At 50.2% G+C, this 20,042-nt stretch overlaps 1 protein-coding gene across 1 annotated transcript in view; it reads right to left on the bottom strand.

The window, feature by feature from the left end:
* Positions 1-19,483, bottom strand: part of TMEM250 (transmembrane protein 250) — a 29,524-nt gene extending 10,041 nt beyond the window's left edge. The window contains exon 1 of the mRNA XM_063935831.1: positions 19,100-19,483. The gene's annotated coding sequence lies outside the window, so the exon portion shown is untranslated. The remainder of the gene's footprint in view (positions 1-19,099) is intronic.
* Between the last annotated feature and the right edge of the window lie 559 nt (positions 19,484-20,042).

Genomic DNA, 20,042 nt, shown 5'->3' with positions numbered 1-20,042 from the left:
AGGTAGTTTTTTCACACCCCACATAATACCCTTTTTTGTGGTACTTGTAGTATCAGAAATATGTAACACCTCCTTCATTGCCCTTAACATGTAACGTGTGGCCCTAATGGAAAATACGTTTGTTTCTTCACCGTCGACACTGGAGTCAGTGTCCGTGTCTGTGTCGACCGACTGAGGTAATGAGCGTTTTAAAGCCCCTGACGGTGTTTGAGACGCCTGGACAGGTACTAATTGGTTTGCCGGCCGTCTCATGTCGTCAACCGACCTTGCAGCGTGTTGACATTATCACGTAATTCCCTAAATAAGCCATCCATTCCGGTGTCGACTCCCTAGAGAGTGACATCACCATTACAGGCAATTGCTCCGCCTCCTCACCAACATCGTCCTCATACATGTCGACACACACGTACCGACACACAGCACACACACAGGGAATGCTCTGATAGAGGACAGGACCCCACTAGCCCTTTGGGGAGACAGAGGGAGAATTTGCCAGCACACACCAAAACGCTATAATTATACAGGGACAACCTTATATAAGTGTTTTCCCTTATAGCATCTTAATATATAATAATATCGCCACATAAAATGCCCCCCCTCTCTGTTTTAACCCTGTTTCTGTAGTGCAGTGCAGGGGAGAGCCTGGGAGCCTTCCTAGCAGCGGAGCTGTGTAGGAAAATGGCGCTGTGTGCTGAGGAGAATAGGCCCCGCCCCCTTTTCTTCTCCCGTTTTTCTGACAACCTGGCAGGGGTTAAATACATCCATATAGCCCCAGAGGCTATATGTGATGTATTTTTAGCCAGCATAGGTACTTTCATTGCTGCCCAGGGCGCCCCCCCCAGCGCCCTGCACCCTCAGTGACCGTTGGTGTGAAGTGTGCTGAGAGCAATGGCGCACAGCTGCAGTGCTGTGCGCTACCTCATGAAGACTGAGAAGTCTTCAGCCGCCGGTTTCTGGACCTCTTCTCTCTTCGGCATCTGCAAGGGGGTCGGCGGCGCGGCTCCGGTGACCCATCCAGGCTGTACCTGTGATCGTCCCTCTGGAGCTAGTGTCCAGTAGCCTAAGAAGCCAATCCATCCTGCACGCAGGTGAGTTCACTTCTTCTCCCCTAAGTCCCTCGTTGCAGTGAGCCTGTTGCCAGCAGGACTCACTGAAAATAAAAAACCTAACAAAACTTTTACTCTAAGCAGCTCTTTAGGAGAGCCACCTAGATTGCACCCTTCTCGGCCGGGCACAAAAACCTAACTGAGGCTTGGAGGAGGGTCATAGGGGGAGGAGCCAGTGCACACCACCTGATCCTAAAGCTTTTACTTTTGTGCCCTGTCTCCTGCAGAGCCGCTATTCCCCATGGTCCTTACGGAGTCCCCAGCATCCACTTAGGACGTCAGAGAAAAGGAGATCGCCAAGTACGGGATAATTGTGACACTCTGCTTGCGCAGGAGCACCATCATTTCCGCCATTACCTTGGTGAAAATTCTCGGGGCCGTGGAAAGCCCAAACGGCAACGTCTGAAATTGGTAATGACAATCCTGTACCGCAAATCTCAGGTACGCCTGATGAGGAGGATATATGGGGACATGCAGGTATGCATCCTTTATGTCCAGAGATACCAAAAAATCTCCCCCTTCTAGGCTGGCGATGACCGCCCTGAGTGATTCCATCTTGAACTTGAACAGTTTTAAATAAAGGTTCAGGGATTTTAAATTTAAAAAGGGTCTGACCGAACCGTCCGGTTTCGGGACCACAAACAGAGTTGAGTAGTACCCCTGCCCTCTTTGAAGCAGGGGAACCTCTACCACCACTTGTTGAAGACACAATTTGTGAATCGCATGTAACAATATCTCCCTTTCCAGGGGGTGTTTCGGTAGGGCCGATTTGAAAAACCGGCGAGGAGGCACCTCTTCGAATTCCTGCTTGTAACCCTGGGAAACAATTTCTATAGCCCATGGATCCACCTGTGAGTGGACCCAGACGTGGCTGAACAGTCGAAGACGTGCCCCCACAGGGGCAGACTCCCTCAGGGGAGCCCCAGCGTCATGCGGTGGATTTTGCAGAGGCCGGGGAGGACTTCTGTTCCTGGGAACTAGCTGTGTTGTGCAGCTTTTTCCCTCTGCCCTTACCTCTGGCAAGAAAGGACGATCCACGTGCTCTCTTGCTTTTATTGGAACGAAAGGACTGCATTTGATAATGTGGCGCTTTCTTAGATTGTGAGGGAATATATGGCAAAAAATTTGATTTACCTGCCGTAGCCGTGGAGGCGAGGTCCGAGAGTCCCTCTCCAAACAATTCCTCACCCTTGTAAGGCAACAACTCCATATGTCTCTTGGAGTCGGCATCACCAGTCCACTGTCGGGTCCATAAGACACGCCTAGCAGAAATAGACATAGCGTTTATCCTGGAACCCAGTAAACTAATGTCTCTTTGAGCATCCCTCATATACAAGACAGCATCTTTTATATGCCCTAGGACAGGGCTGGCCAAACCGGTCCTCGAGATCTACCAACAGTTCATGTTTTCCAGGCCTCCTGGAGACCTGTAGAATTGTCAGTTAGGAATGAATGCAGCACATTAATTATTAATGACTACACCTGTGCACCAGCTAGGTGGGCTGGAAAATGTGAACTGTTGGTAGATCTCGAGGACTGGTTTGCCCAACTCTGCCCTAGGGTCAATAAAATGGTATCCTTATCAAGAGTCTCAATATCCATTGATAAGGAATCTGTCCATGCTACTACAGCACTAAAAACCCAGGCCGACGCAATAGCCGGTCTGAGTAACGTACCAGAATGTGTGTAAATGGATTTCAAGGTAACCTCCTGCTTGTGGTCAGCAGGATCCTTGAGGGTAGCCGTATCTTGGGATGGAAGCGCTATCTTTTTTGATAAGCGCGTCAAGGCCTTGTCCACCCTAGGGATGGATTCCCACCGTATCCTGTCCTGCGACGGGAAAGGATACGTTGTTAGGATCCTTTTGGGAATCTGCAGTTTTTTGTCTGGAGTTTCCCACGCTTTTTCACATACTTCGTTCAGCTCATGTGAGGAGGGAAAGGAGACCTCAGGTTTCTTTCCCTTATACATGTGTACCCTTGTGTCAGGGACAGGGGGTTCCTCAGTGATATGCAACACATCTTTTATTGCGATAATCATATATCGAATACCTTTAGCCACCTTTGGCTGTAATTTTGTATCATCGTAATCGACACCGGAGTCTGAATCCGTGTCGGTATCTGTGTCAACTATTTGGGATAGTGGGCGCTTCTGAGATCCCGAAGGTCCCGGCATGGGTTGACTCCCTGACTGTGCCCCAGCTTCGGCTTTGTCTAGCCTTTTGTGCAATAAAATAAGAATTTACTTACCGATAATTCTATTTCTCGGAGTCCGTAGTGGATGCTGGGGTTCCTGAAAGGACCATGGGGAATAGCGGCTCCGCAGGAGACAGGGCACAAAAAAGTAAAGCTTTTACCAGATCAGGTGGTGTGCACTGGCTCCTCCCCCTATGACCCTCCTCCAGACTCCAGTTAGGTACTGTGCCCGGACGAGCGTACACAATAAGGGAGGCAATTTGAATCCCGGGTAAGACTCATACCAGCCACACCAATCACACCGTACAACTTGTGATCTAAACCCAGTTAACAGTATGATAACAGAAAGAGCCTCTTAAAGATGGCTCCTTAACAATATAACCCGAATTTGTTAACAATAACTATGTACAGTATTGCAGATAATCCGCACTTGGGATGGGCGCCCAGCATCCACTACGGACTCCGAGAAATAGAATTATCGGTAAGTAAATTCTTATTTTCTCTATCGTCCTAAGTGGATGCTGGGGTTCCTGAAAGGACCATGGGGATTATACCAAAGCTCCCAAACGGGCGGGAGAGTGCGGATGACTCTGCAGCACCGAATGAGAGAATTCCAAGTCCTCTTTTGCCAGGGTATCAAATTTGTAGAATTTTACAAACGTGTTTTCCCCCGACCACGTAGCTGCTCGGCAGAATTGTAATGCCGAGACCCCTCGGGCAGCCGCCCAAGATGAGCCCACCTTCCTTGTGGAATGGGCCTTAACAGATTTAGGCTGTGGCAGGCCTGCCACAGAATGAGCAAGTTGAATTGTGTTACAAATCCAACGAGCAATCGTCTGCTTAGAAGCAGGGGCACCCAACTTGTTGGGTGCATATAGTATCAACAGCGAGTCAGATTTTCTGACTTCAGCCGTCCTTGAAATGTATATTTTTAAGGCTCTGACAACGTCCAACAACTTGGAGTCCTCCAAGTCGCCAGTGGCCGCAGGCACCACAATAGGTTGGTTCAGGTGAAACGCTGATACCACCTTAGGGAGAAAATGCGGACGAGTCCTCAGTTCTGCCCTATCCGAATGGAAGATTAGATAAGGGCTTTTATAAGATAAAGCCGCCAATTCAGATACTCTCCTGGCGGAAGCCAGGGCCAGTAACATAGTCACTTTCCATGTGAGATATTTAAAATCCACCTTTTTCAATGGTTCAAACCAATGGGATTTGAGGAAATCTAAAACTACATTTAGATCCCACGGTGCCACCGGAGGCACCACAGGAGGCTGTATATGCAGTACTCCTTTAACAAAAGTCTGTACCTCAGGAACTGAGGCCAATTCTTTTTGGAAGAATATTGACAGGGCCGAAATTTGAACCTTAATAGATCTCAATTTGAGACCCATAGACAATCCTGATTGTAGGAAATGTAGGAAACGACCCAGTTGAAATTCCTCCGTCGGAACACTCCGATCCTCGCACCACGCGACATATTTTCGCCAAATGCGGTGATAATGTTTCGCGGTGACTTCCTTCCTTGCCTTAATCAAGGTAGGAATGACTTCTTCTGGAATGCCTTTCCCTTTTAGGATCTGGCGTTCAACCGCCATGCCGTCAAACGCAGCCGCGGTAAGTCTTGAAAGAGACAGGGACCCTGTTGTAGCAGGTCCCTTCTCAGAAGTAGAGGGCACGGGTCGTCCGTGACCAACTCTTGAAGTTCCGGGTACCAAGTCCTTCTTGGCCAATCCGGAGCCACTAGTATTGTTCTTACTCCTCTTCACCGTATAATCTTCAATACCTTTGGTATGAGAGGCAGAGGAGGAAACACATATACTGATTTGTACACCCAAGGTGTTACCAGTGCGTCCACAGCTATTGCCTGTGGATCTCTTGACCTGGCGCAATACTTGTCCAGTTTCTTGTTGAGGCGAGACGCCATCATGTCTACCATTGGTCTTTCCCAACAGTTTATTAGCATGTGGAAGACTTCTGGATGAAGACCCCACTCTCCCGGGTGAATATCGTGTCTGCTGAGGAAGTCTGCTTCCCAGTTGTCCACGCCCGGGAAGAACACTGCTGACAGTGCTATTACGTGATTCTCCGCCCAGCGAAGAATCTTGGCAGCTTCTGCCATTGCACTCCTGCTTCTTGTGCCGCCCTGTCTGTTTACATGGGCGACCGCCGTGATGTTGTCCGACTGAATCAACACCGGTTTTCCTTGCAGGAGTGGTTCCGCCTGGCTTAGAGCATTTTAGATTGCTCTTAGTACCAGAATGTTTATGTGAAGAGACTTTTCCAGGTTCGTCCATACCCCCTGGAAGTTTCTTCCTTGTGTGACTGCTCCCCAACCTCTCAGGCTGGCGTCCGTGGTCACCAGGATCAAATCCTGTATGCCGAATCTGCGGCCCTCCAATAGATGAGCCTTTTGCAACCACCACAGAAGATATACCCTTGTCCTTGGCGACAGGGTTATTCGCAGGTGCATCTGAGGATGCGACCCTGACCATTTGTCCAACAGATCCCTTTGGAAAATTCTTGCATGGAATCTGCCGAATGGAATTGCTTCGTAAAAAGCCACCATTTTTCCCAGGACTCTTGTGCATTGATGTACAGACACCTTTCCTGGTTTTAGGAGGTTCCTGACAGGTCGGATAACTCCTTGGCTTTTTCCTCGGGAAGAAAAACCTTTTTCTGAACCGTGTCCAGAATCATCCCTAGGAACAGCAGACGTATCGTCGGAAAAAAGCTGCGATTCTTGGAATATTTAGAATCCAGTCGTGCCGTCGAAGAACTACTTTAGATAGTGCTCTTCCGACCTCCAACTGTTCTCTGGAACTTGCCCTTTTTAGGTCGTGCAAGTAAGGGATAATTTAGATGCCTTTTTTCTTTGAAGAAACATCTTTTCGGCCATTACCTTGGTAAAAAGGCCCGGGGTGCCGTGGATAATTCAAACGGCATCGTCTGAAACTGATATTGACAGTTCTGTACCACGAACCAGAGGTACCCTTGATGAGAAGGACAAAATTTGGACATGGAGGTAATCCTTGATGTCCAGGGACACCATATAGTCCCCTTTTTTCCGGTTCGCTATCACTGCTCTGAGTGACTTTATCTCGATTTGAACCTTTTATGTAAGTGTTCAAAACATTTTAGATTTAGACTATGTGTCACCAAGCCGTCTGGCTTCAGTACCACAATATAGTGTGGAAAAATAATACCCTTTTCCTTGTCGTAGGAGGGGTACTTTGATTATCACCTGCTGGATATACAGCTTGTGAATTGTTTCCAATGCTGCCTTCCTGTCGGAGGGAGCCGTTGGTAAAGCAGACTTCAGGAACCTGCGAGGAGAAGATGTCCCGACTCTCCAATCTTTACCCCTGGGATAATACTCGTACGATCTAGGGGTCAACTTGCGAGTGATCCCACTGCGCCCTGAGACTCTTGAGACTACCCCCCCACCTTGAGTCCGCTTGCACGGCCCCAGCGTCATGCTGAGGACTTGGCAGACGCGGTGGAGGGCTTCTTTTCCTGGGAAAGGGCTGCCTGCTGCAGTCTACTTCCCTTACCTCTATGTCTGGGCAGATATGACTGGCCTTTTGCCTGCATGCCCTCATGGGAAAGGAAAGATTGAGGCTGAAAAGACGGTGTCTTTTTTAGCTGAGATGTAACTTGGGGTAAAAAAGGTTGGATTTCCCAGCTGTTGCTGTGGTCCCCAGGTCCGATGGACCGACCCCCAAATAACTCCTTCCCTTTATACAGCAATACTTCCATCTGCCGTATGGGATCTGTATCACCTGACCACTGTCGTGTCCCTGACATCTTCTGGGAGATATGGACAACGCACTTATCTTGATGCCAGAGAGCAAATATCCCTCTGTGCATCTCACATACATATATATAGAATGCATCCTATTAAATGCTCTACATGAATAAAATATTTTCAGTCAGGGAATCCGACCAAGCCAACCCAGCACTGCATCTCCAGGCTGATGGCGATCGCTGGTCGCAGTATAACCACCGTATGTGTGTATATACTTTTTAGGATATTTTTCCAGCTTCCTATCAGCTGGCTCCTTGAGGGCGGCCGTATCTGGAGACGGTAACGCCACTTGATAAGCGTGTGAGCGCCTTATCACCCTAAGGGGTGTTTCCCAACGTACCCTAATTTCTGGCGGGAAAGGGTATAACGCCAATATTTGCTATCGGGGTAACCCTACGCATCATCACACACTTCATTTTATTTTATCTGATTCAGGAAAAACTACAGGTAGTTTTTTCACTCCCACATAATACCCTTTCTTGTGGTACTTGTAGTATCAGAAACACGTAACACCTCCTTCATTGCCCTTAACGTGTGGCCCTAATGAGAAATACGTTTGTTTATTCACCGTCGACACTGTATTCAGTGTCCGTGTCTGTGTCTGTGTCGACCGACTGAGGTAAATGGGCGTTTTTAAAACCCCTGACGGTGTTTCTGAGACGCCTGGACCGGTCCTAATAGATTGTCGGCCGTCTCATGTCGTCAACCGACCTTGCAGCGTGTTGACATTCTCACGTAATTCTCTAAATAAGCCATCCATTCCGGTGTCGACTCCCTAGAGAGTGACATCACCATTACAGGCAATTTCTCCGCCTCCTCACCAACATCGTCCTCATACATGTCGACACACACGTACCGACACACAGCACACACACCGGGAATGCTCTGACAGAGGACAGGACCCACTAGCCCTTTGGGGAGACAGAGGGAGAGTCTGCCAGCACACACCAAAAACGCTATAATTATATAGGGACAACCTTATATAAGTGTTTCTCCCTTATAGCATCTTTTATATATATACAATATCGCCAAAATCAGTGCCCCCCCTCTCTGTTTTAACCCTGTTTCTGTAGTGCAGTGCAGGGGAGAGCCTGGGAGCCTTCTCTCCAGCTTTTCTGTGAGAGAAAATGGCGCTGTGTGCTGAGGAGATAGGCCCCGCCCCTTTTTCGGCGGGCTCGTCTCCCGCTATTTTTGAAGTTAGGCAGGGGTTAAATATCTCCATATAGCCTCTGTGGGCTATATGTGAGGTATTTTTTGCCTCTAATAAGGTTTTTATTTGCCTCTCAGAGCGCCCCCCCCAGCGCTCTGCACCCTCAGTGACTGTTGTGTGAAGTGTGCTGAGAGGAAAATGGCGCACAGCTGCAGTGCTGTGCGCTACCTTAAGAAGACTGAGGAGTCTTCAGCCGCCGATTTTGGACCTCTTCTCTCTTCAGCGTCTGCAAGGGGGCCGGCGGCGCGGCTCCGGTGACCATCCAGGCTGTACCTGTGATCGTCCCTCTGGAGCTAGTGTCCAGTAGCCAAGCAGCAAATCCACTCTGCACGCAGGTGAGTTCACTACTTCTCCCCTAAGTCCCTCGTTGCAGTGATCCTGTTGCCAGCAGGACTCACTGTAAAGTAAAAAACCTAAGCTAAACTTTCTCTAAGCAGCTCTTTAGGAGAGCCACCTAGATTGCACCCTTCTCGTTCGGGCACAAAATCTAACTGGAGTCTGGAGGAGGGTCATAGGGGGAGGAGCCAGTGCACACCACCTGATCTGGTAAAAGCTTTACTTTTTTGTGCCCTGTCTCCTGCGGAGCCGCTATTCCCCATGGTCCTTTCAGGAACCCCAGCATCCACTTAGGACGATAGAGAAATTAACATTTGCACTTAAAACATTCCACATATCCATCCAGTCTGGCGTCAGCACCGCCGACGGAGACTTAACATTCATAAACTCCCCCTCCTCCTTAGGTGAGCCCTCAACCTCAGACATGTCGACACACGTACCGACACACCACACATACATAGGGAAGCCCTTTTCTGAAGACAGGTTCCCCACCAGGCCCTTTGGAGAGACAGAGAGAGAGAGTATGCCAGCACACACCCTAGCGCTATATGACCCAGGAATAAACACAGTAAATTAATGTTTGCCCAGCAGCGCTGTTTTATGTATCTGCGCCAATTATGTGACCCCCCTCTACTTTAAAACCCTCTGTCACCGTGTGTCAAGCAGGGGAGAGTCCGGGGAGCTTCCTCTCAGCGGTGCTGTGTAGAAAAATGGAGCTGGTAAGTGCTGAGGGAGAAGCCCCGCCCCCTCGGCGGCGGGCTTCTGTCCCGCTCAAATTTCTCAATACATGGCGGGGGCTCTTTATATACATGTACAGTGCCCAGCTGTACATGTATATATCTATCTTTGCCATAAGAGAGGTTTATATTGCTGCCCCCCCCTGCGCCCTTACAGTGACCGAAGTGTGTGAGGTGAAGGGGAGCAATGGTGCACAGCTGCAGTGCTGTGCGTTACCTCAGTGAAGATCCAAGTGTCTTCTGCCGCCTCAGATGGGTATTTTCCTCACATACTCACCCGGCTTCTTTCTTCCGGCTCTGCGAGGAGGACGTCGGCGAGGGTGAGACCTGCGTACCGATCCCTCTGGAGCTAATGGTGTCCAGTAGCGTAAGAAACAGAGCCCTGAAACTCAGAGAAGTAGGTCTGCTTCTCTCTCCTCTGTCCCTCGATGCAGGGAGTCTGTTGCCAGCAGGCTCCCTGAAAATAAAAAACCTAACAAAATACTTTCTGACAGGAAACTCAGGAGAGCTCCTGAAATGCACCCAGCTCCTCTGGGCACTGTATCAAACTGAGGTCTGGAGGAGGGGCATAGAGGGAGGAGCCAGTGCACACCCAGAGTCAAAGTCTTTCTTAAAGTGCCCATGTCTCCTGCGGAGCCCGTCTATCCCCATGGTCCTTACGGAGTCCCAGCATCCTCTAGGACGTTAGAGAAATGAGAATTATATCCCCCACTTATATTTGTGCCTTAATCCTCTTTCCTTCGGCTCTTGGTAAGTAAGGCCAGGCCTCCCGAGCAGACTCTGTTATTTCCTGGGTCACTAGCTTTTGTTCCAGGGCTGCCAACGTTTTACCCTCCCCATCTCTCTCACCCCCCCCCCCCCCCCCTCCTCCCCTCTCCTGGAAGGAATAGAGCATGTATCTAACGGTCAGGCAGCCAGTGAGAGCTGGCAGGGGAGGGTGTGCTGGACAGACATAGGAAGGATTATACAGTATTACACATTGTATTATTAGCACATGGAAGTGTTCTGCTAGAAGATGAAAGCCAACATCTTATTGGCGGACATTGCTTCTTCGTTAGTAAATAACTGCCACAAAACATATGTGGGTTATTAACGCCAATCATTTCTGGTGGGTCCACACAGAATGTAGAATATCAAGAAGCGCCTTCATATGAGCCTAATACCAGGCGCCACGTGGTACCGATCATAGTGTGTGTGCCAGCCTGCCACCAGTCATACCCGGCTGAGTGAAGCTGGATACACACTATAAGATTATCTGTCACTCTGCTAATGTATGGCAGCAAACAATCAACAAATTGCTCCCAAACGCTGGAAAATGGGTGAAATGCTTGTTCAGATAAATTGGTTAAATGGACGTCCATTTAGGTCTGTTTTCCAGCGTTTGGGAGCACATGGTCAATTGTCATTCGCTCCCATACATCACCAGAAAGAATGGACAGAATCTTATAGTGTGTATCCAGACCACCAGCATGAACTCTGATTTACTCCTGGTTTCCAGCAGTGCTGTATAATACAACAAAAAAGAGTTTGCAACACTTATAAAATACTTGATGGGAGCCGATTGAAGAGTGACAGCACCCAAGGAAAGCAGCAATACCAGGGGACGGTGCCAACTGTACCAGGCCTGGGGATTGGGAGAGGGCATGGCCAATGCAGGAAGGTGTGGCCAGCCCCCCTCCTTCTGAAATATATAAAAAAGGAGATTTATTGTAGACTTACCGTTGTTAAATCTTTCTGCGAGGTACACTGGGTTCCACAGGGAATAACATCAGGGTGTAGAGTTGGATCTTGATCTGAGGCACCAACAGGCTAGAGCTTTGACTGTTCCCAGGACGCACTGCACCGCCTCCTCTATAACCCCGCCTCCAGGCACTGGAGCTCAGTTTCGTTAACCAGTCCAATGCGGTAGCAGGTAAAGAGACGGTAGATGTCAGTGACATAGAACCACATTCTCACGACAGGAGAAGTGTCAGCGGCTAAAGCCATACAAACCCAAAGAAGCTAAGTGCGTCAGGGTGGACGCCCTGTGGAGCCCAATGTACCTCGTAGAGAGAGATTTAACAAAGGTAAGTTCTTACCATAAATCTCCTTTTCTGTAGCGGGGTACACTGGTATTCCACAGGGAATAACATCGGGGATGTCCTAAAGCAGTTCCTCATGGGAGGGGACGCACTGTAGCGGGCACAAGAACCCGTCGTCCAAAGGAGGCATCCTGGGAGGCGGAATTATCGAAGGCATAGGACCTGATGAACGTGTTCCCAGAGGACCACGCAGCCGCCTTGCATAATTGTTCTGCGGACGCGCCACTGCGGTCCTTGATAGCAGCAGGAGCTGGGAGTCCAGCCCGCGCATAAGCTTGTGCAATCACCATTCTAATCCATCTGGCCAAGGACTGCTTATTCGCAGGCCAGCCACATTTGTGAAAACCAAACAGTACGAAGAGGGAATCGGACCTCCTGATGGAGACTGTCCTCTTCACATACATACGGAGAGCTCGTACCACATCCAAAGATCTTTCTTTGGAGGACAAACTAGGAGAGATAAAGGCCGGAACCACAATCTATTGGTTAAAGGTGAAAAGATGATACCACCTTATGTAAATAACCAGGGCGAGTTCGAACAACTGCTCGGTCACGGTGAAAAATCAGAAAGGGTGGACAACAGGACAAAGCACCTAAGTCCGACACCCTTCTAGCAGAGGCAATAGCCAATAGAAACACGACTTTAAGCGTAAGGCATTTAAGGTCCACAGACTCAAGAGGTTCAAATGGAGACTCTTGCAGGGCGTCGAGAACAACAGACAGATCCCATGGAGCCACAGGAGGGACATAGGGAAGCTGAATCCTTAGAACACCCTGAGTAAAAGTGTGAATGCAAGAGGAAGAGACGCAATTTTTCTCTGAAACCACACCGACAAGGCAGAAATATGAACCTTGCGGGAGGCAAGACGAAGGCCCAAGTCTAGGCCTTGTTGTAGAAAAGCCAAAAGTCTGGAAGTTTTGAAAGTATATGCATTATAATTCTTAGCAGCACACCAAGTGAAGTAAGAATTCCAGACCCTGTAATAAATCCGAGATGAAGTCGGTTTATGGGCTTTCAACATAGTTTGGATGACCGCCTCAGAGAATTATTTTGCTCTCAGGAATGATGCTTCAAGAGCCACTCCGTCAAAGCCAGTCGGGCCAGGTCCAGGCAGACACAAGGGCCCTGAACAAGGAGGTCTGGGCGTTGTGGAAGTAGAAGATGACGCTCTATCGAGAGACCCTTCAGGTCAGAGTACCAATGCAGTCTAGGCCACGCTGGAGCGATCAGAAGTAGTATTCCTCCTTCTTGCTTGAACTTCCGTATTACCCTGGGCAGGATTGACACTGGAGGGAACATGTATGGGAGCCGAAAGGTCCATAGAATTGCCAGTGCGTCCACGAACGCTGCTTGAGAATTCCTTGTCCTTGCTCCGAAGACCGGAACCTTGTGATTGTGTAGAGATGCCATCAGGTCTACATCTGGTAGGCCCCACTTGTCCACTAGGAGTTGAAATACGTCTGGATGAAGGCTCCACTCTCCAGCGTGTACGTCCTGACGACTGAGGAAGTCCGCTTCCCAGTTGAGGACTCCCAGAATGAACACTGCCGATATAGCTGGCAGATGGCGTTCCGCCTATTGGAGGATTTTTGACACTTCCATCATTGCCATGCGGCTTCAAGTTCCGCCTTGATGATTTATGTACGACACCGTGGTGGCGTTGTCTGATTGTACTTGAACAGGCCTGTACTGTACCAGAGGCAGGGCCAGTGTCAACGCATTGAACACTACCCGCAATTCTAGAATGTTCATCGGGAGGAGAAATTCCTCCCTAGTCCACTGACCTTGGAGAGAGTGTTGGTCCAACACCGTGCCCCAACCTCGCAGACTGGCGTCCGTTGTCAGGAGGACCCAGTTGGAGATCCAGAAAGGACGGCTCCTGCTCAAGTGTTGTTCCTGTAGCCACCAGCTCAGTGACAGACGAACCTCCAGAGTCAAGGAGATCATTTGAGACCTGACCCGGTGAGGCAGGCCGTCCCACTTGGAAAGGATTAACCTCTGCAGAGGACGGGAATGAATTTGAGCGTACTCTACCATGTCGAATGCCAACACCATGAGGCCTAGTACTTGCATTGTCGAGTGTACCAACACACTCTGGCGAGAGAGGAAGTATCTGATCCTGTCCTGAAGTTTCAGGACCTTCTCTGGAGACAAGAACAATCGTTGGTTGTGTGTGTCCAACAATACCCCCAGGTGCGCCATGCTCTGAGCAGGGACCAGCGAGGACTTCTTCCAGTTGATGAGCCACCCGTGGGCTTATAGGAAATGGACCGTCAGTACCAGATGACTGAGGAGAACCTCTGGGGAGTTCGCCAGGATCAGCAAGTCATCCAGATACGGCATGATCCTGACACCCTGACGGCGGAGAAGAGCCGCCATGACCTTGGTGAAGAGCCGATGAGCCGTGGTCAGTCCGAAAGTCAAGGCCTGGAATTGATAATGTAGGATGCCAACAGGAAACCGCAGATATTGCTGATGCGACATGGCAATGGGCATGTGCAGGTGAGCATCCTGTATGTCCAGTGATACCATATAGTCCTTGGGTTCCATGGCCAGTATAATAGAGTGCAGAGTTTCCATACGGAATTTGGATACCCTCACAAATTTGTTCAAAGATTTGAGGTTGAGTATAGGCCGGGAGGACCCATTTGGTTTCGGGACTAGAAGCAGGGTGGAATAGTAGTCCCTGCCTCTCTGAGACAGAGGTACCGGCACAATTACACCAGTATCTAGGAGAGATTGTGCAACCAAGTATAAAGTCTGTACTTTCAGCGGATCCGAAGGGATAACCGTCGAGCAGAACTGGTGAGGGGGACATCTCTTGAAAGAGATCGGGTACCCGTGAGAGACGACTTCCCGCACCCAGGCGTCTGAAGTGGTCTTTAACCAGACTTGGCCAACTGCAGAAGTCGGCCTCCCACCCCCTAGGGTCCCCCCGGGGGAGCCCCCCCCCCCCCGTCATGTCGCAGGCTTGTCCTGTTTGGAAGCAGGCTGACGGGCGGCCCAAGATTGTTGGTTTTGGAAGTACAAGCCTGCCTCGGGTACGCCTGACCCTCCGTTTTACCTGGAAGTCAAAAGGAACGAAAAGTGGTACTCTTAGCCTTCGGAGCAGAAGGATTAGTACTTGGGAGAAACGCAGTCTTAGCTGTTGCCAAGTGTGACAGGACGGTACCGTACGAAAGCACTCGCCGCTTTCGCGTCCCGTCTCCTGCGCACAGATTGGAAGGTTAGGTCACACGAGGCCTGACCACATAGGGGATTCCCGCTTACCGTCAGTAACCGCCTGTTACTGACTCCACCCGCTGCGCTGTGGGCGGGTTTATGCTGCCACCACCAAACTCCTAACCTGCCGTGGCGTTTGGAACCACGGTTCTGCTCTGTATGTGCCGACGCACTGCCTTACCACACCTGTGTGGTGTTGACGAATCCCCACTAGCCACTTGCTAGGCCTCTACCGGTAGCTGACGGAAGGCGGAACTTGGAGACGTTAGGTGCTTCCCTGGACAGCCGGAGGACGGGGCTATAATTGGCATAACCCTGTAGGTCACAAGATGACGCGGTCTTCTTGAGGCAAATGGTATTTATTTGCAATAGTTCTAAAGAGAACTCTTCCCTATTGCTAGGGGCAACAGCATACAGCAAGATGTTCCAGCAGAATAAGATGGTACAACTACAAATCTGGAGGCATGCAGGCCTCCTTTTTATGTCAAATTTCCACACAGTACCACAGGGGGGGTAAGCCCTCCCTGTCTTCTCCAACCAATCAGGATAACTTAGAAAATACAAGTAAATAAATTACATTTCAAAAGGAGATAAGTGCAATAAAACAATATCCTCCTTCCTGTGACACAGACAACGTTTGGTATCAGATTAACATTCACTATTGATAAATTTATCACATAGCTTCAAAATACAAATGTTTCTGTCTCATTCACATCTCCAGGTAACCCCAGTGTTTGAGATTACAACAGGAAAGGCTATAATACAAACAAACAGTCTTCCTTCCTGCATCTGCCATTCAGGGTTCGTATATCAATTAAATCAGGTACATGAAACAGGTTCCAAGCCCATAGACCCCGTGATTAGCATCTTTACACATCAAAAGGTTTTGTCATTCACACCTCTCTGCTAGGACAGGGCCATTTGTCCACAAACGTAAATGCATTTTAAAACCAACACAGCTTACACATTCCTTCTAAGTGCTGGCATTTGCATGCAATGTAAATGTGCAATCTTACAACTGTGCCTATTGCATTAAATATAACATTGGTGAAAACACAGTAGTAAATATATTTTTAAATACCCGGTGCCTAGCACCCACACTACATTTAAAGATGGCGCTTAGCACCAGTGCAGTTTAAAAGTGGCGCCAAGCGCCCATTGTCCTTGAATATGGCGCCGGTCACTGAGGGTTAACCCATTCAGTGCCGCGCCGCCATTGTCCACGTGGGCTGGGGGTCTCTCCGGCCACACCAAGTCAGTCACAATCTTGTTTAGATCCTCCCCAAATAGTATGTCTCCCTTACAAGGGAGCACCTCCAAGGTCTTTTTGGAGTCCAGGTCCACTTTCCAGGACCTTAACCACAAAATCCAGCGAGCCAGGATAGACAAAGCAGACGCCTTGGCTGCCATAACACCCGCATCAGAGGCCACCTCCTGAATATAGTGAGAGGCTGTGGTAATATACGACAGATATTGTCTGGCAGTGTCAGAAAAATTTAGAGGTAGCTCATCCTCAATTGTTTGAACCCATGCTTCAATGCCTTTAGCAGCCCAAGATGCTGCCATAGTGGCTCTATGTACAGCACCAGTACGAGTGTAAATAGACTTCAGGCATCCCTCCACACGCTTATCTATTGGTTCCTTCAGTGAGGAGACAGTGGTGACAGGCAGAGTAGATGACACCACAAGACGGGCGACATGAGAATACACCGGTGGTGGAGTTTCCCACTTGTTACATAACTCTGCAGGGATAGGATAACGAGCTAACATCCTTTTTGACAGGGAAAATTTCTTTCCCTCGAGATGACCAGGATTCCTGACGTATGTCAATTAAAAGGTCAGAATGCAGTAAAACTACTTTCGCAACCTTCTGACGTTTAAACTGATCAGATTTCTTAAACGTAGCGGGAGGCTCAATCTCATCATCAATCTGGAGAATCAGCTTAATAGCCTCCACTAGGTCAGGAACATCAACTTGAGTTCTAGATTCCTCATCAGAAGCAACTGTATCAGTGTCTGACGGATCAGTATAATCCCCAACCTCATCGGAAGAATCATCTGAAATATTAGTGGATTGTGAGGAAGAAATGGCCCATTTAGATGACCCTGGGCCCCAGCAGGGCGAGGGGTAGGTTTTTGCTTAACCAAAGATTGATTTAATTGTTGTAACTGAGTTGACAGAGTATCCCCCCATGGTGGATTAACTACAGGGACAATGGCCCTCATTCCGAGTTGTTCGCTCGCAAGCTGCTTTTAGCAGCTTTGCACACGCTAAGCCGCCGCCTACTGGGAGTGAATCTTAGCATAGTAAAATTGCGAACGAAAGATTAGCAGAATTGCGAATAGACACTTCTTCGCAGTTTCTGAGTAGCTCGAAACTTACTCGGCATCTGCGATCAGTTCAGTCAGTTTCGTTCCTGGTTTGACGTCACAAACACACCCAGCGTTCGCCCAGACACTCCTCCGTTTCTTCAGACACTCCCGCGTTTTTCCCAGAAACGGCAGCGTTTTTTCACACACACCCATAAAACGGCCAGTTTCCGCCCAGAAACACCCACTTCCTGTCAATCACATTACGATCACCAGAACGAAGAAAAAGCCTCGTAATGCCGTGAATAAAATTCCTAACTGCATAGCAAATTTACTTGGCGCAGTCGCAGTGCGAACATTGCGCATGCGCAATTAGCGGAAAATCGCTGCGATGCGAAGAAAATTACCGAGCGCACAACTCGGAATGACCACCAATATGTGGCTGTAATGGCACAGGAGGTACCACAGGGGGCGTAAGCCGCATTACAAGCATTGTCAGCATATTTGAAATAGCAGCCCAGGGTGGGTCTGGATTCGCCACAGGTGCTGCGGGCTGACTGGAAGATGCAGGGCACCCAGTACCTGAACCCTCAGCTGAAATCTTTTCCTCAGGTAAATCCGTGGCACCAGCACTGCATGATGCAGGAGCATCCGTGGATTTCCAGCCTTGTGTAGCAGACATTATTGGGAATGTAGCCTTAGGGCGCAACAGTACAATATAGCCAGACAAACAATACCTGACAAAAAAAACCCTGAGATTGGTGTAGTATGGTATGCCGGCGGCCGGGCTCCCAGTGACCAGCATACCGGTGCCGGAAGCCTGACCGCCGGCATACCGCCAGCGTGGCGAGCGCAAGTGAGCCCCTTGCGGTATGCTCGCCATGCTGCGGGCACGGTGGCGCACTACGCTATTTATTCTCCCTCCAGGGGGGTCGTGGACCCCCACGAGGAAGAATAAGTATCGGTATGCCGGCTGTCAGGTATCCCGGTGCCGGTATACTGTGCGCCGGGATCCCGTCAGTCGGTATACTGAAGACCCCCCCCCAGCCATACAGCTACCTCAGCAGGTGCCGCCAGTATACCCCCAGCCGTACAGCTACCCCAGCAGGTGCCTCCAGTATACCCCCAGCCGTACAGCTACCCCAGCATGTGCCGCCAGTATACCCCCAGCAGGTGCCGCCAGTATACCCCCAGCCGTACAGCTACCTCAGCAGGTGCCGCCAGTATACCCCCAGCCGTACAGCTACCTCAGCAGGTGCCTCCAGTATACCCCCAGCCGTACAGCTACCCCAGCATGTGCCGCCAGTATACCCCCAGCAGTACAGCTACCTCAGCAGGTGCCGCCAGTATACCCCCAGCAGTACAGCTACCTCAGCAGGTGCCGCCAGTATACCCCCAGCAGTACAGCTACCTCAGCAGGTGCCGCCAGTATACCCCCAGCCGTACAGCTACCTCAGCAGGTGCCGCCAGTATACCCCCAGCAGTACAGCTACCTCAGCAGGTGCCGCCAGTATACCCCCAGCAGTACAGCTACCTCAGCAGGTGCCGCCAGTATACCCCCAGCAGTACAGCTACCTCAGCAAGTGCCGCCAGTATACCCCCAGCAGTACAGCTACCTCAGCAGGTGCCGCCAGTATACCCCCAGCCGTACAGCTACCTCAGCAGGTGCCGCCAGTATACCCCCAGCCGTACAGCTACCCCAGCAGGTGCCTCCAGTATACCCCCAGCCGTACAGCTACCCCAGCATGTGCCGCCAGTATACCCCCAGCCGTACAGCTACCTCAGCAGGTGCCGCCAGTATACCCCCAGCCGTACAGCTACCTCAGCAGGTGCCGCCAGTATACCCCCAGCCGTACAGCTACCTCAGCAGGTGCCGCCAGTATACCCCCAGCAGTACAGCTACTTCAGCAGGTGCCGCCAGTATACCCCCAGCAGTACAGCTACCTCAGCAGGTGCCGCCAGTATACCCCCAGCAGTACAGCTACCTCAGCAAGTGCCGCCAGTATACCCCCAGCAGTACAGCTACCTCAGCAAGTGCCGCCAGTATACCCTAGTTACCCCCCAGTCTGACCCCCGGGTATCTGGACACTTACAGCGGGTCTCCGCGCCGCTCCCCGTCCTCAGCAGAGGCCCCGCGGCCTGTGGCCCCTCCATCTCCCGTGGATCAGTCGGGACAGCCGGTATCACGCCCCCCGCTTGAGTCCAGCAGCCGCCGCTCTCTCACTTCCTGCTTCCGGCCCGGAGCTGTCGCGGGATCCTGTGTCCAGGCGGCGCCGTTGCCGTGGTTACCAGCAGCCGGGGAGCGCCGCGCGGCCCGGCATGGTCACGTGTCAGGAGAGTGCCGGCGGCAGCGGCGGCAGCAGCAGCATGGTGTGACAGGCGGGGGGAGGGACGGGATTCAGAGTTGCCAATTCAGGCTTGTTTTATTTTTCCAAGTTGCTTTATGTTTTTGGTGGTTGCTTGTTGCTTGTTTTTGGGCTTTTTTTAATTTTCTTTTTTTAAAGGTACCACTGGCACCGCCCATCAGAGGTAGCCATTCGGTTGGTTCTATATCGGAGGGGCTGAAGGGACCTTGTGACGTATTGAGGGAGGAGCTACGTCACCAGGGGGAGGAGCTACGGGCGAACAGGGTTCCCGAGAAGTACGCTCGCCACCTAATTACTAAAGGTAATAGTTGGTGCAGAGCCGGCCATAGGTATAGGCAAACTAGGCAATTGCCTAGGGCATTTGATATGCCTAGGGGCATCAGCAGCTTCTGCTGATTAAAATGATATGCGGCATGCCTATATTCTGTGTGTAGCATTTCATATGCAGATACAGCCGCAGTCACACACAGTATATAGGCATGCCGCATATCATTTTAATCAGTAGAAGCTGCTTGTGCATCCTAGACACATAGCAATGCAAATAAGATACATTTTGATTAAAAAAGGGTGCCAGTCGTTAGCATTGAGGCAAGATTTATGAGAACACATCTGTATCCAAGCAGAGGCAGAGGTCACAGTGTTAGTGGCAGTGTGAATGCTGTGTGCATGT

Source organism: Pseudophryne corroboree, chromosome 8 (assembly GCF_028390025.1).
Source record: "Pseudophryne corroboree isolate aPseCor3 chromosome 8, aPseCor3.hap2, whole genome shotgun sequence".
In the NCBI taxonomy this organism is placed as follows: domain Eukaryota; kingdom Metazoa; phylum Chordata; class Amphibia; order Anura; family Myobatrachidae; genus Pseudophryne; species Pseudophryne corroboree.
Note: the sequence above shows the minus strand (reverse complement) of the source record. Positions and strands in the feature narration are given on the sequence as shown.